We start from the raw sequence: 15,432 nt of genomic DNA on the forward strand, positions 1-15,432 counted from the left end.
AGGCCCTATGTATGCTGTGAGTGCGGGAAAAGCTTCACTCGGAGCTCAAACCTTATTACTCATCAGAGAATCCACACAGGGGAGAAACCCTACGAATGTTGTGAGTGTGGGAAAAACTTCACTGATAGCTCAGCCCTTCTTAAACATCAAAGAATCCACACGGGAGAGAGACCCTACGTATGCTGCAAGTGCGGGAAAAGCTTCACTCGGAGCTCAAACCTTATTACTCATCAGAGAATCCACACAGGAGAGAGACCCTATGAATGTTGTGAGTGTGGGACAAACTTCATTGACAGCTCAGCCCTTCTTAAACATCAGAGAATCCACACGGGGGAGAGACCGTATGAATGCTGTGAGTGTGGGAAAACCTTCACTCAGAGCTCAAAACTGGTCACACATCGGAGAACCCACACAGGGGAGAGACCCTATGAATGCTGTGAGTGCGGGAAAACCTTTATTCAGAGCTCAGACCTTATTAGACATGAGAGAATCCACACTGGGGAGAGACCTTATGAATGCTGTGAGTGCGGGAAAAGCTTCACTCAAATCTCAAGCCTTATTACGCACCAGAGAATCCATGTGGGAGAGAGACCCTATGAATGCTGTGAGTGCGGGAAAAGGTTCACTCAGAGCTCATACCTCATTAGACATCAACGAACCCACAAAGGAGAGCATTTATGAATGCGGTGAGTGTGGAAATAGCTTTACTCAGGGACCATTTTTTATCATAAGAAAATCCACACCGGAGAGAGATCCTCTCGGTGCTGTGAGTGTGGGAAAAGGTTCACTCAGACCTTACTATGCATCAGAGAATCCACACAGGGGTGAGAACCTATGAATGCAGTGAGTGTGAGGAAAAGCTTTACTGACCGCTCAGCCCTCATTACACATCAGAGAATCCACATATGAGAGAGACCCCAAGAAAATTACGAGTGCGGGAAAAGCTTCACTCAGAATTCGGATGCCTCATCTATCATCAGAGAAACTGTAAAGGGGAACAACACGATGAAATCCTTGTCTAGAACTGTCAACTTAAAAAAAAAAAAGGCTTTTGCTAATTCCGACATGGTGACCTTAAATGCAGCTTGCACCGTTTGCATCACCATAGCCCCTCAGCTCCCCCAGGTGAGCTGCCTTTCAGCTCAACCTTCTTTGGGTTGAATCCCATGGTCCTTTCTATCAACTCCATTGTCCTATGAGTCATGGAAGTATGTGTCCTTCCTATCCCATCACTTCAGGTGGAGGACATGGGTATGACCTCAGCTAGCTAAATGGAGGTAAAATCTACTCGGTCTTTATCACCATGGTCTCCATGGAGTTAGCTAGTTTGCCTTAGCTTTTCTGATCTAAAAACACAACTATTCTTGCTGTAAAGCCATGTATACTGGTTGGGGTGATCTAGAACATTTCCTCCTGACCTAACCGCTGTCACATTTCCTAGTCTAAACAAACCTGGAGAATCACATTTTTACTCTTCCTATCCCTGCAAAGTTGTTGTTCGAGTCACTGAGTACCCCTTTGAGGACAGATTGTCTCATTTCCTGTTCTCACAATGCCCGGGGTTGCGCTGAACAGTAGTTGTTTTTCCAACGATTTTTCTCATTTCAAATAAATGTTAAGATAACAAAGAGCAGGAGCAGGGGTGGGAAGAAAAGGATATGGGATGTGTAGGAGAGATCCCCTCCTTCCCCATCACTCCAGAACTCTAACCTTCCATCTCAGCCATGCAGAGGTTATCTTATTTATGGAATCATAGAATCATAGATCAGGGTTGGAAAAGACCTCAGGAGACAGACACATCTGAGAGGGCAAATGTAGACAGGCTTCTTGCTTTTCTCCTAAAACACAGGCCCCATCACGTCAAGCAGAGATTTCATCAGGGAGGGACCTAGGTGCGGGCAAAGTTTGAGCCAGAGGCTCCCTTCCTTCCTGGCTTAGTCATGCATGGAATGGGTTCCCTAGGGAGATGGTGGAATCTCCTTCCTTAGAGGTTTTTAAGGTCAGGCTTGACAAAGCCCTGGCTGGGATGGTTTAGTTGGGGATTGGTCCTGCTTTGAGCAGGGGGTTGGACTAGATGACCACCTGAGGCCCCTTCCAACCCTGATATTCTATGATTCTATGCTAAGCTGCACTTTCTCAAAAAGGACCACAAGTTTTGACTGCTGTTAGCAACAAGTATGATCATCAATTTTACACTATTGTTACTGATCCATCAAAATCTCCCCATACAGTGTGATTATTTGGAGTTTAAATTCCATCTACTGGTAAAGTCACTTCTGGAAAGTTTGGCTGTTTTCCCCCCCTATATGAGGATGCTAAAACTTTGCTAAATAACGTAACTCAATAATGACAGTGCTGAATGAAGCAGGTTTGAATGGATCAGAGGAGAACGTGATGGGAGAATCTCTTGTCCCGATTCTGAGTCATCAGACGTAACCTGCTCTGGAATTTCACTTGACTCTTTCATTTTCATGTTGTCTACTTCTCTGCGATGTGGGTTTCTCTGTTTCCTGAAGGCTGTTTGGTCACCCAAGTGGTGATTAGTTTAGGTTGACAGGATATTGCTCAGATTTATTGGAGACTTTGAGACAAATGACTGTTTGCTAAAATCATTTCTCACTTGAGTTTGGCTTTTCCCCCACCCCTCCATGATGACATGGAGAAAATTCAAGCGCAGTTCAGTCAGTAGGAGAGAATGCTCCAATCTACTAGACATGCTAACAAAGAAAGAGCGGTGATTTGCAATCTCCACTCGGAAATGGTGAACAACAGCAGACCCCAAACTGTGCAACTAACTGAAGGAAGTGCAGATGATCCCAGTGTAGTTCTAGTGTTTAATTCACTATTGGCTCAGATGATCTGGGGAGAGAATTCCACGGTAAGTTACTTGGCACTAGGCAAAATGTTCATGTAGTTGGTTCCCAAAGCATTTGAAACCCAGGCCCTACAGAAGATATCTCCTAGCTAATCCTAATTTGCCCTTTATGGTGCAAATGTGGAGGAAATAGAAGTGGGTTTTTTTGTTGAATTTTCCCTTTGTAGGTGAGGCAAAGGTGTATAAAATGAGATCAGTGTTGAAAATGAAATAGTAGCAGGAAAAATAGCTATTTTTTAATACAAACTCCACCTCTGGTAACTTACAGCGATCCCAATCCAGGCCTGTATCTAGTCCCTAGCCTAGATCTGTGCCACCAAATGAAAGAAACACTGGGCATGTTTAGGAAAGTGATTCTTCACTAACACTGCTGAGATTTTGAGTGGTTTGGTAAAGGGTTCTACTTCAGAGAAGTGTAAATTTACCCTAACCAAGGCCAAGGATTTGGAAAAAACTGGCGTAGGAATAGTATGCACCCAGTTCTTGGTTTTCACCCAGTAAAGGTAGCTATGGTGACCAATGGCCCAAGGGAAATTGTTTTTAGAACACCACTCCTTCGTTCAGTGTCACTGGTTACAGGCCCAAAAGATGTCATGGTTAGATGGAGAACAATCATCCTTCACTGTTTGGATTCAAAATTTCATGAGGCAAAGAGAGAGTGAGTCCTTTGGAGGATATCTCTTCCCTGTGGCTCCCAGACTGGCTGCCCGAGTAAAAAGGACTTTCATGCTCTGGAAATGGCAACCAAACAGGGGATTGAATGTGTCCGGCTCCAATTTCAGGCTCTACGATGCATTAATATTGAGTCCTGATTCTCTGTTTTTGACTCATAAAGCTTGTCTACACTTTAAAATGCTGCATTGGTGGAGTGGCACCGCTTATTCCTGGGGGAATTCTGCGCCTCCACGGAGGCACAGAATTCATCTGTCTCGCATAATTTTGTATTTTCCTGCCTAAAAATCATGTTGCCTAAGATATGCTGCAGTTCTGCCTTTTCTCCACCAGACACAGCTGTGGCGCCAGATGTTCTAGCGCCACCGTGGCCTCTGGTGGGCAAAAGATGGAACTGCAGCACTTCTTAGGCAAAATGTATTTTATGCGGGAAAATACAAAAATTCTATGTCCAGTCTTGCAGAATTGCCCCAGGAGTAGAAGTTCATCACAGCCCCCTGCTCGCGGAGCCAGGTTAGGACAGAGTGGGGGCACACAGGGCTGCCAAGGGGTCACAGACAGGTTCAGAAGGCCTAGTGGGGAGGACAGGCTGGTGTATGAGCTCAGGAGCTAATGGGGTGACAGCATTGAGCCTAGGGATGGAGGAGGGGAGCCGCAGAGACCCGTGGGGATGGGGGGGGGTGCAGGGACAGGTTCACTCCTAGGCTCCTTCCCTCTCCCTCTGCTCCTCTGTTACCCCTGACTCGCCCAAGCCTTTTCATGGCTTCTGACAGGTGCAGGAAATACCGTTCTGTATTGTAATGTAAATGACTTGCACAAAGTTCCACATTAATATGCCTAGTAAGGAATCGATTTGAAAAAAATAATGACCAGAATTATTAATTATTATTGTTATTGGTCTGTATTGTTAGACACATACTTGTTGACAGATATTTTGAAATAAATTCCCAAACTAATTGTAACTGGCACGATTATATTGTGCTATTTTGACAAACTATGCAGAATTTTCAAATATTGTGCGCAGAATTTTTAATGTTTTGGTGCCGAATTCCCCCAGGAGTAACCACTGTGGGGCTTTAATGAAGACGCTCTAAGCTGAAGGAAGATAGCTCTCTTGTTGGCTTTGTTAATCCACCTCCCTGAGGGGCATCAGCTCTGCCAGCAGGAGAAGCTCTCCTACCAACCTGGCATTGTCTACGCGGCGGGTTAGTTCTGTAGAACTAGGTCGTAGATTTTTCACACCCATGACCAATGTTGCGATACCAATATAGGACGGTAGGGTAGATCAAACCTTAGTTTTTCTTGTGTTTTATGCATTTGGATCTCTTCTCCTCTACCTCCTCCTACTTCAAAAGATTAAAAAATGTGGAAATACAAGCGAGCATAGGCGCTGACTCTGTGGGTGCTCCAGGGCTGACGCACCCACCGGCAGCCAAGCGCCCCTCCTCACTGCCTACTCCCCCCCCCCGAGCGCACCACATCCCTGCTCCTCCACCTACCTCCCAGCGCTTCCCGCCCGGCTGCCGCCAAACAGCTGTTTGGCAATGTTCACAAGCTCCGGGAGGGAAGGGGAGGAGTGGGAACGTGGCACGCTCAGGGGAAGAGGCGGGGCCGGGTTGGGGATTTGGGGAAGGGGTTGGAATAGAGGTGGGGAAGGGGTGGGAAGAGGCAGGGCAGGAACAGGGCCTCGTGGGAGGGGTGGAATGGGGGCAGGGCTGGGGGCAGAGGCGGAGGGATCGAGCACCCAGGGAAAAGAGGAGAAGTCGGCGCCTATGCAAGAGACTTTTTTTTTTTTTTTTTTTTTTTTGCATGATGCAAACATTCCCATATAGGAGACCCCTTCCATCAATGCATAGGGCAGAAAATCCAGAAATTTGAACTCTCAGACGTGGGAGGCTCCTATGTTGTGACAAACCACAACTTGGCTCACGGTTTCACTTGGTGGCAATGAGGATTGAAAGAAAACGGACGTATATGACATGTGTGATTGTGGAGGCTGCGAATCTGTCATGGAGGTCACGGATTCCTTGACTTTCCACGACTTCTGCAGCGGTTGGTGCTGGCCCAGGGCAGTTTGGGTGTGTGGGAGGGGGCTAGGGGCAAGGGTTTGGGGGGGTGAGAGAGGGGTGGGGGGGTCTCCACGCCACGCGCCCGCAGGCCCCGCCTCCGCAGCTCCCATTGGCTGCGGTTCCTGGCCAATGGGAGCTGCAGCAGCTGGCGCTTGTGACAGGCGCTCCTGCCCTGACCCCTGCCTCTGCTGCCTAGGAGCTGCAGGGACGTGGAGATGGATACAGGGCCCCGCCAACCCTCCCTCCCCCAGCACTAGCTGGGTCCCTGCCCCACGCTGCGGCCAGGCCCCCCACTCCCTAGTACCGGAGGGGGTCCCGGGCCATGCACCGCAGCCTGGCCTCCCTCTCCCCCAGCACCAGGCGGGAGCCCAGGTCACCTCGACCCCCTCCCCCAGCACCTGTGGTGCTCCGGACCACTGCACCCCCGCCCACGTTTTAGTCAGGGTGGGTATTTTTAGTAAAAGTCATGGACAAGATCACGGCCCGTGAATTTTTGTTTACGGCCTGTGACCTGTCCATGACTTTTACTAAAAATACCCGTGACTAAAAGGGAGCCTTAGTTATTGTTACCAATGTTGCCTGGGTTTTAGAGGGCTGTATATTATTGTTATAGACTTGCCAATTGATCTGAGCAGAAGGTTTTCGTCCCAGAATCAGGCTACACAGAATCAAACGTGGTGAGTTCAATATCTTGCAAGGACCCTCGGGGGCTGAGGCAAGAACACTCACGCTGAGGACAAAACAGAGCCTTAGGGACTTTTATTAAAATAAATGGAAAAGGTCTCAAAGCTCCAAACCACAACATCATAAGGAAATACCACCATTCTGGGGGTACTGTGGTATCATTTTATAAAAGCTTCCTGTATTAGCATACTCACTCCCTTCCATGGGGACCCGGTGGTAAGAGACAAAGGACCAGTCTCGTCTCTGGCAATGCCAAATGAGTCTGATGGTCCAGGTTCCTCAACGCTCGACATTGATGGTGAATAATAGAGCTGAAGGGTCAGCTGCTGAGTAGCTAAATTAACAGCTAAAAGACTCCAAAGATAAAGATGAAAAAGCCAAGAGCTGGAAAAAGCTAGCGAGAGCTGCTTACACTCGGTGGTTTGCCCTCTTCTGGGGTCTGAGCATTCTCCTGAATATTCATGCCCGTGCCCAACCTTCCATGCCTAAATCTAATTTCCTCACCCCCATAATATTCGGATGCACTTATCCTGTAGTCGAATATATTCATACATATTAATACCAACTAGCTCATTCTTGAAACCTGTTGCTCAAACCAGTCTCTGGTCGTTACCGCCATGTTCTGGTGGTGTACCTTGTGGATACCGTTAAGTCCCAAATGTCTTAGTTAAACGTGTTTCATTCCCCAAAATCTCAAAGGGTAACTGTTAGGCCCGTTATCTGTGCCAAAGGTCACAAGCCAACACAGAATACAGACCTGTAGGACCCTTGCATTACAGCCAAACATCACAGAATAGTCCTATACAAAAATATAAGCCAAATATAATAAGACAAACAACAAACCAATAAATAAAGGTAGGATATAATAAAGCAAGCCACCAGGCTAGCCCCATGGGATAAACCAATGAAAAGGACATTAAAGATGAAGTTATGGGTTAAAGAGTAAGATAACTTTCCCCCCTTCAGTGTAGGTAATCTACCCCCCTAGTGGTGGTAGCTTGGTCCTCTGGAATGATGACCGAAGCATGAAGGGGCATATGAATATTTAGTGTATCTGGCACATAAATATCTTCCAATGCCAGCTACAAAAATGCCATGCGAACAGCTGTTCTCACTTTCAGGTGACATTGTAAAGAAGTGGGCAGCATTATCTCCCGTAAATGTAAACAAACTTGTCTTAGCAATTTGCTGACCTAGAAGCAGGACTGTGGACTTGTAGGCTCTAGTTTTACATTGTTTTGTTTTTGAGTTCAGTTATGTAACAACAAAAATCTACATTTGTAAGGGCAGGTCTACACTACGGGGTTAAGTCAACCTACGTTATGCAACTATTTGTTACGCAGCTAAGTTATTCACATAGCTGTAGTTGATGCATCTTAGGTCGACTTACTGCGGTGTCTACACCACACTGAGTCGACAGGAGAAACTCTCCCGTCAACTTACCTTATGCTTCTCGTTCCGGTGGAGTACCGGAGTTGACGGGAGAGCGATCGGCGAGCGATTTAGCGGGTCTTCACTAGACCCGCTAAATCAACCCCCAGTGGCTCAATCACCGCAGCATCGATTCACGGTAAGTGGCAACAAGACCTAAGTTGCACTTTTACAATAAAGAGATTGCACAACAGTACTTGTATGAGGTGAATTGAAAAATGCTATTTCTTTTATCTTTTTACAGTGCAAATATTTGTAATAAAAAAATACTATAAAGTGAGCACTGTATACTTTGTATTCTGTGTTGTAATTGAAATCAATATATTTGAAAACGTAGAAAAACATCCAAAAATATTTATAATACATTTCAATTGGTATTCTATTATTGTTTAACAGTGCCATTAAAACAGCAATTCATTTGTTTAATCATGATTCATTTTTTGAGTTAATCGCATGAGTTAACTGTGATGAATGGATAGCTCTAATAAAATACACTTCATGATCATCTACTACTGCCACGGGACAATGACTCCTAACACAAACACCTCCCCTTCCTGCATACATAACAGCGGACTTTCATTCAGTGAAGATATCAAATATACAACTTTGGGTTCCTTTGCCTTTCACATAGAAACATTCATCTTTTTCTTGTAAATTTTGATCCTCACACACATCCCAAATTTTCATGGGCCACACACTGAAATATATCAATGGTTTTCCATTGTTGGTTTTCTTTATATGACCAGGCATGATGATCAGCGGAATCACATAACCAAAGTTTTTGTTAGCTGGATTCCAACAGGTACCACCAGATATGTATCAATAGTGAGATTGGGGCGTACAGTTATATATGCTGATAGAACCATTTGCTCCTTATTAAGTATAAAGCTTAACAACTTCCACCAGGCCATTAATGGTCTCTCCACTTCTGTAACATTTTTCCACAGGTTTCAGAGTAGCAGCCGTGTTAGTCTGTATCCGCAAAAATAACAGGAGTACTTGTGGCACCTTAGAGACTAACAAATTTATTAGAGCATAAGCTTTCGTGGGCTACAACCCATCCGAAGAAGTGGGTTGTAGCCCACGAAAGCTTATGCTCTAATAAATTTGTTAGTCTCTAAGGTGCCACAAGTACTCCTGTTATTTTTCCACAGCAATTTTTTTATTTCCAAAGGAAAATTTCCTCGCATGCCTTCCCGGATTATTTGAATGACCAATTCCTGACTTATTTCCTGGGCCTGTGCACAGGCTAACGCTAAGGACACATTTTCTTGTATCGATTTCATAGTCCCTGCTAAAAGTAACAAACCCTTTTCACCGTGCTATTCCCATACTAGCAGTATTTTAGAAAATAATTGTTGCCCCGTTCCTAATTTTGACAAGGATGCACTAATGGACTTGCCCAATACTTGTATTTCAGCTGTAACATAACTTAGTTTGTTTGCCAATACCGCTATGTTTGCAGCATCCAGTACTCCAACGCCTAATCCAGTTCCACCCAAAGCAGTTTCCGATACACCCCTTAAAGTCCTTTTTTTAAAGGATTTTTCAATATACCATCATTTCAACCATGCTGCCCACCCCTTATGGAGAGTTTGTACATATGGGGCGCACTGAGGTACGACCTTGGACACACTTAATCCCGGGAGGTCCAGCTCAGTTTGCTTTAGAGATCGTATTGGTGATATAATAACTTCTTCCCTATGATCCAATTTTACCACACGGGGGCTGTTCAATGGGTGTCTTCTTGATTTTTGCATCTCAGGTTTGGTGGCAATTATTTCAAAATGTAATTTTACCTGAGTTTCTTTAATCCATTCAGGGGGCCCCATTTCTCCTATATCCCAGATATCCACCTGCTAAGGCGCATTGGTGCAGTTTCCTGATATTTGCAATTGTTGCCCTGAGGGAATAGTCAGTGGGCTGAGCCTTGATTCCCAGATTTGAAGCAGGTGAGGCTCATTAAACCCCATTAACATCCTAAAGTCAATGTCCCCTCCTGGCTGCCAAGAAATCCCATGACCTTCAGTATCCCACATTTTGGGGTAAATACAGGGATCCTAAAAGGACTGACCCCTTCTTGTTTCCGTACGAGTTTAAGGCTGTCAGTATTATATATTGCGGCTTTAGTTCCGGTACAATTTCCTATCATAGTGTTGGAGTATCCAGTCATTAAGGACAACCTAGATTGGGATGGGGCTTTTGGCGATAGCCTGCCAGCTGTTATGTTCTAGTAATGAGTAAACCCCTTTTCCCAACACAAGCAACAGCTGGTGTGATTGAATACGGATGGATTAATCCAACATTGGATCATCATCCAGAAATCACTTCTCCATACGTTTACTGCATGGATGTTGACAGGCCAGTGAATAGGGTTGGCTAGCAAACAACACGTAACATAAAACACACACAGTCGTGACAGAAGCTTCTTCATTACAGTGGCCAGGTTACTTGTGCTCTTCTCCTGGCTCCAGCCTTTCCTTGGAACTCTGAAAGACAAAATAAACATTTTTCTAACCCCTCCTTGGTGGGGCTAATTCAAGGTTACTGCGTGAAATCCCCTTTCCATGGAAGAATGGAACCATTTTAACTTTGGCTTGTTTCGCCTCTATGACCAGATTTGTCCCTGGTATACTGTTGGGCTGGCTTTTTCCACAGTGTTCACTGGGCCTTCCCATTTCATACCCAAAGAACGATCTTGTTCTGCAAATTTTCGATGCACCCCCTGCTTTCCAACCTCCCACTAAATAGGCTTTTTTACCCGGCCCAGCCTTTTATCCACCTTTTTTTACATTAAGGCCCAATTGTTCTGCTCTTTTCTTGTGGGTTTCTGTTAATGCCTCTAAAAGGGACTGGATCCATTGGTCATTTTTAGCACTTCGGGTTGCCACCCATCTGGAATATCTACATCCAGCCACCATTGTTGGGGTGTTCTCACGTCCCTTCCCGTCACTGCTACAAAGGGTGTATAACCGTGACTCGACCTTAAGGCCATTAGAATCATAGGCAGTTTTTCATCCCAATCTTTTCCATTTTTTTTTTTTACCATTTTTCTTAAAGCATCCTTTAGAGAGTGGTTAGTTCGTGCCACTTGTCCTGAGGACTGGGGGTGGCCCGCAATATGGAACCTTTGCTAAATGCCTAATAATTTACACATTTCCTGCAGAGTTTCCTCAACGAAGTGTGGGCCTTGGTCTGAATCGATTTCTTTGGGCAGCCCCCACTGGCTAAACACTACATTAAACGATTGCAGGGCTGTAGTCAAAGCTGTGTTGGTTTTTAGTGGGATGGCTTCTATCCATTTTGTAAAGGGATCGACAATTACCAAACAATACTTGTTATTTCGCAGGTGACTGGTAGGGGTCCAATATAATCTATTTGTAACCAGGCCCACAGCTTTTAGGTTGTTCCCCAAGGTCTGAGCCACGCTCAGTGACCCACACTACCCCTCCAGGGTCTTTATGTACATGACATTTTCCTATGATTGGTCTTTGTTTCAGTAATCATTCAATTTCATCGTCCTCTTCCTGTAGGGCTGGTAGATCCAACGTCTCTGGGCTTGTCACCTGCTGCTCTGGTTACTGCTTCAACTACCTCCTCTTCCTTGCCTTGTGTTTACAAGGCTGCTTGTTTGGCTAACACATCTGCCCTGTTATTCCAAAATCCTTCCTCGCTCCCTGGTTTCTGATGTGCTTCTACACGTGTTACACAAGTGTCTCCCTTTCTTCCCTTTCTTAAAACAGCCACTTGCTCCCAGTACTGTTCATGAGCTCCTGGCTTTCCATCTCCCATCTTACATGTACCCCTAGCTGCCCAAATGGGTAGTCACACCACAACTATGACCCCCCCGGGAGGGACTCTCCCCCCCATGAACCTCCCTTCTCCTTCATGGGGGGGCTCCCCTCCCTCAGCCCCAATGATCCCCCCCAGGTGCTCCCCACCCCCCATGTAGGGAGGCCCCTCAGTTCACTGCCTGCAGACTGCGTGGTCACTATTTGTCTGGGCCCAATCGTTATTTTCTTGCAACACCGTTCTGACAGCCGCCTGAGCATCCCCCAGCTTCGATTGCAATGTAGATACTTCCCCGGGTTTTCTACTTTCAGTTGCTCACGCTCTCCTGGTTTTGCCTGTTGCAGTCTGTGATGCCTTCTACTGAGCCAAATTATCCTTAACTATATCCAACTGCAAATTGTAATCCTCCAGTTGTGTTTCCCGGAGTGCTACCAGGCTGGAGCGATCAGTGACAGCTTTCCACAATGTCCATGGCAGCTGCTACTTCGATAGCTTTTCCTTTGGTTTCACGCACTTACAGAATGATTCAAACCCCTTACTAGCACGCTCAAGGATGTCCCTCCCCGGAAAGAATCTTGTCTCCATGAGCACGGACCTTGATCTGCTACCTGTTTAGCAAGGAGGGGGGGGGGCCTTCAGCTAACCCCCACCCTCCTAGTCCTTTGGCTTTGTTCCCTCCTGAAGCTTCAGAGTGGTCACTCTGTCAAGCAGGCTGCAATCCTTTTGGACAAAATGGCACAGATAGTCGGCTGCTATTAGCTTTCTATCCTCCCCCAGTGTCCGTACCCATCCACTCCCAGAAGGGGTCGATGTGGGAGGGATGCGGGGGGGGTGTGTGTGTCCCACACACCTGGGAGAAGCCAGCGGGTCAGGAGCTGGGGGTTCCCACATACCTGGTAGCAGCTGGCATGGGGGGGGGGATCAGGGGTCCCCACACACCTGGGAGCTGCTGGTGCAGATCATGGGCCTGGCTGGTTCTCTCAGCTCCTTCAGCACATTCCCGGAGGAAGTGGGGAAGAGTCACCCACTGCTGGCCCCTCCTGTTGCCCACTCCCCCAGGCATTGATCCCCCCCCCCCACCGCCCTGGAACCACCCCATCAACTCCCCACCTGGGGGAGTCACCCCATCACCTGACACAGACCCTCTGATACAGCCCCGATGCCCCCAACATCACCCTCTAATCCACGTTGCTTGTGTTGTCCCCCCTGCACCTGGGGGGAAGGGAAGAGCTGGGAGGGTCCCCAACCCAGATCCCCACACCAGCCCTACTAGCAACCCCTGAAATTCAGCTCCCTGTTGTCCCCCTGCATTTGGGGGTGCACGGGGGTCACCCCCCACCCAGCCCTGATTCCCCCCCCCATTGCCTCCAAGAGTCCCCTCCTCTCAGTTTGGGGGAAGCACGTGGGGGCACTGTCCAGGCAATGGAGGGGGCACAGACAACTGTGTGGGCATCATTGGGAGGGATGGGCAAGGGAGGCCACTGGGGAGAACCTGAGGGGTGCATAGGGAGAAGGGGCTGGGTCGGCCCCACTGTGGCTGTGGGGGGTGTCACACCCCAATGGCCCCCTCCCTCAAGTCCCCTGGGAAGTAGATCGGTATTGTGTTTAGCTAACGCTGCACAAAGCATTGTGGGAGGGCATAAAGGTGTGCGAGTGTGGAATGGAAGAGAGGCCGAGGGGGGAGAAGAAGAGAAAACAGCAGAGAGAGTGAGCAAGCCGAAAAGGGGTTAACTCGGAGTTCCCGCTAGACCCAAGATAAGACGTGGACTTCAAGGCCGAAGATGTACTGCTCCCTGCCAAGAAAGAAGCGGGGGGAGCCGAGGTTTCCACCCCGCCTGCCTTGCTGTGAGAACAGAGTCACAAACTGAGGTGGTGGAATCTCCATCTCTGGAGATATTTAAGAGCAGGTTAGATAAATGTCTATCCGGGATCGTCTAGACAGTATTTGGTCCTGCCGTGAGGACAGGGGACTGGACTCGATGACCTCTCGAGGTCCCTTCCAGTCCTAGAGTCTATGAATCTATGAAAGCAAGAAGCTGCAGAAACTCCAAAACAAGGCCAGCAAAGTAAAGATCAACAGTCTGGCTGTTCCATGGCCCTGAGGCTGGTTGTTTTGGGGAAAGCTGAAGAAGCCACAAAAGGCGGTCTGGGCTGGACTACCAAGCACGGGGACAAAGGTCTCTTCGGATTTAGCTAGTAACTCGTGGTGTAGATATTGGCTCGCTTTAACGTGTAAATAACTCTCCGATTCCTCTGTCCTAGTTTATTCCAGGAGCGGCTCCAGGCGTTGCCTTTGGTGGGAGATCCAGGGGACCTGTTGATCTGGGGGAAGTGACTGGAGGCAACCAGAAGGTGGTGTGAGTTTTGGGGTAAGTGACGACTGATCACTAATTCTAGGCTGCTGCCTGCAGGAAATTCCTTGAGCGTTACTCCTGTTGGCCGGGGGCAACGGGAGGGATAGAAACGTTCCCTGCTGTCCGACTGGGGAGGGCTGGCTGCTGGAGTGTAGTGTCCAGAAGGGAGGGCTGTGATCCTCCAGTCTGGGGAGCTAGAGGCCATGGCATGCTTGGAGTTCATGCCTGGATGAACTACAGCGGCACCAACCCACAGCCACACACCGCTTCTCCCCCCACCCCTACAGCCACCCTGCTTCCCCCCCCCCCCCCCCCCCCACTGCTTAGAAACATAGAATCTAGAACTAGAAGGCACCTTGAAAGGTCATCAAATCCAGTCCCCTGCCTTCACTAGCAGGACTAAGTATCATCCCTGACAGATTTTGCCCCAGATCCCTAAATGGCCCCCTCAAGTATTGAACTCACAACCCTGGGTTTAGCAGGCCAATGCTCAAACCACTGAGCTTCCCCCCCCACCCCCCCCTCCATAGCCACTGCACTTCCCCCATCATCTCCCACATCCAAACTGCTTCCCCCGCACACCCACCCCACTTCCCCCTACACCCCCCACACACCCACCCACCACAGCCACGCCCCTTCCCCCCACAGCCACGCCCCTTCCCCCCACACCACCCGCACACACCCCCCTCTTCCCCCCCACATCTACCCCACAGTCACCCCCCTTCCCCCCCACGCCCCACAGCTTCACCTACACACACACACCCCTTCCCCCCTACACCCACCTCCCACAGCCAGCCCCCTTCCCCTCCACCCCCACACCCCACTTCCCCCTACACTACCCCCACAGCCACGCCCCCAGACCCCTGCCCCATGGACAGCCCCCCACACACATTCACCCTCCCCCCCCCATGGATTTCCCGCCATGTCCCCCCGCAGACTGCCGCCACGCCCCCACCCCACGGATCGGACCCCCCGCCCCCGCAAGTCTCAGCGGGTCAGGATGACGTGCCCGGGCCAACGTTCGCTGCTCCAACCGCCCTAACAGAAAATCCCACCGCGCGCGAGAGACGGGGGGGGGGGTTCCGTCCCGGCTCGCGGCGCTGCTCCAACCGCCCTGAGGGAACCCCCTCGGCACGTCTCGCGTCACGTCACTTCCGGGCTGCTCCCAGCCGCCTTACGGCCCCACCCCCCGGCTCTGAGAGTAGATGGGAAGAGTGGGCACCTCCCCCTTCCCGCCCCCGCGCAAGGGTCACGCGCTCCTCAGCCCCGCCCCCATCCGGGGACTCCGCCCTCATCCTCCTTCCCCCCCGCTCCAGTGTCGCCGAGAACTGACCCCTCTCGCTCGCCGTAGCTGTGCTGGGGGTCTCCCACACCCCGAAGTCCCCCCCTCCCCTGCCGTAGCTGTGCTGGGTGTCTCTCCACCCCCACGGGTGCACCCCCAAATTCTACCCAGAGAACTGACACCCCCTCCCCCGCTGTAACCGTGCCCAGTGTCTCCCCACCCCCACGGGCGCACCCCCAAATTCCCCCTCCGAGAACTGACCCCCCCCTCCCC

The 15,432-nt window shown here is 49.1% G+C and overlaps 2 pseudogenes; one reads left to right on the forward strand and one right to left on the reverse strand.

Annotated features, from left to right (window-relative positions):
* The window catches only part of LOC135889358 (zinc finger protein 850-like), a 473,854-nt pseudogene that overhangs the window by 88,779 nt on the left and 369,643 nt on the right, over positions 1–15,432 (reverse strand).
* The window catches only part of LOC135889460 (zinc finger protein 850-like), a 101,328-nt pseudogene that overhangs the window by 14,367 nt on the left and 71,529 nt on the right, over positions 1–15,432 (forward strand).

This window comes from Emys orbicularis, chromosome 15 (genome assembly GCF_028017835.1).
Source record: "Emys orbicularis isolate rEmyOrb1 chromosome 15, rEmyOrb1.hap1, whole genome shotgun sequence".
NCBI lineage: Eukaryota > Metazoa > Chordata > Testudines > Emydidae > Emys > Emys orbicularis.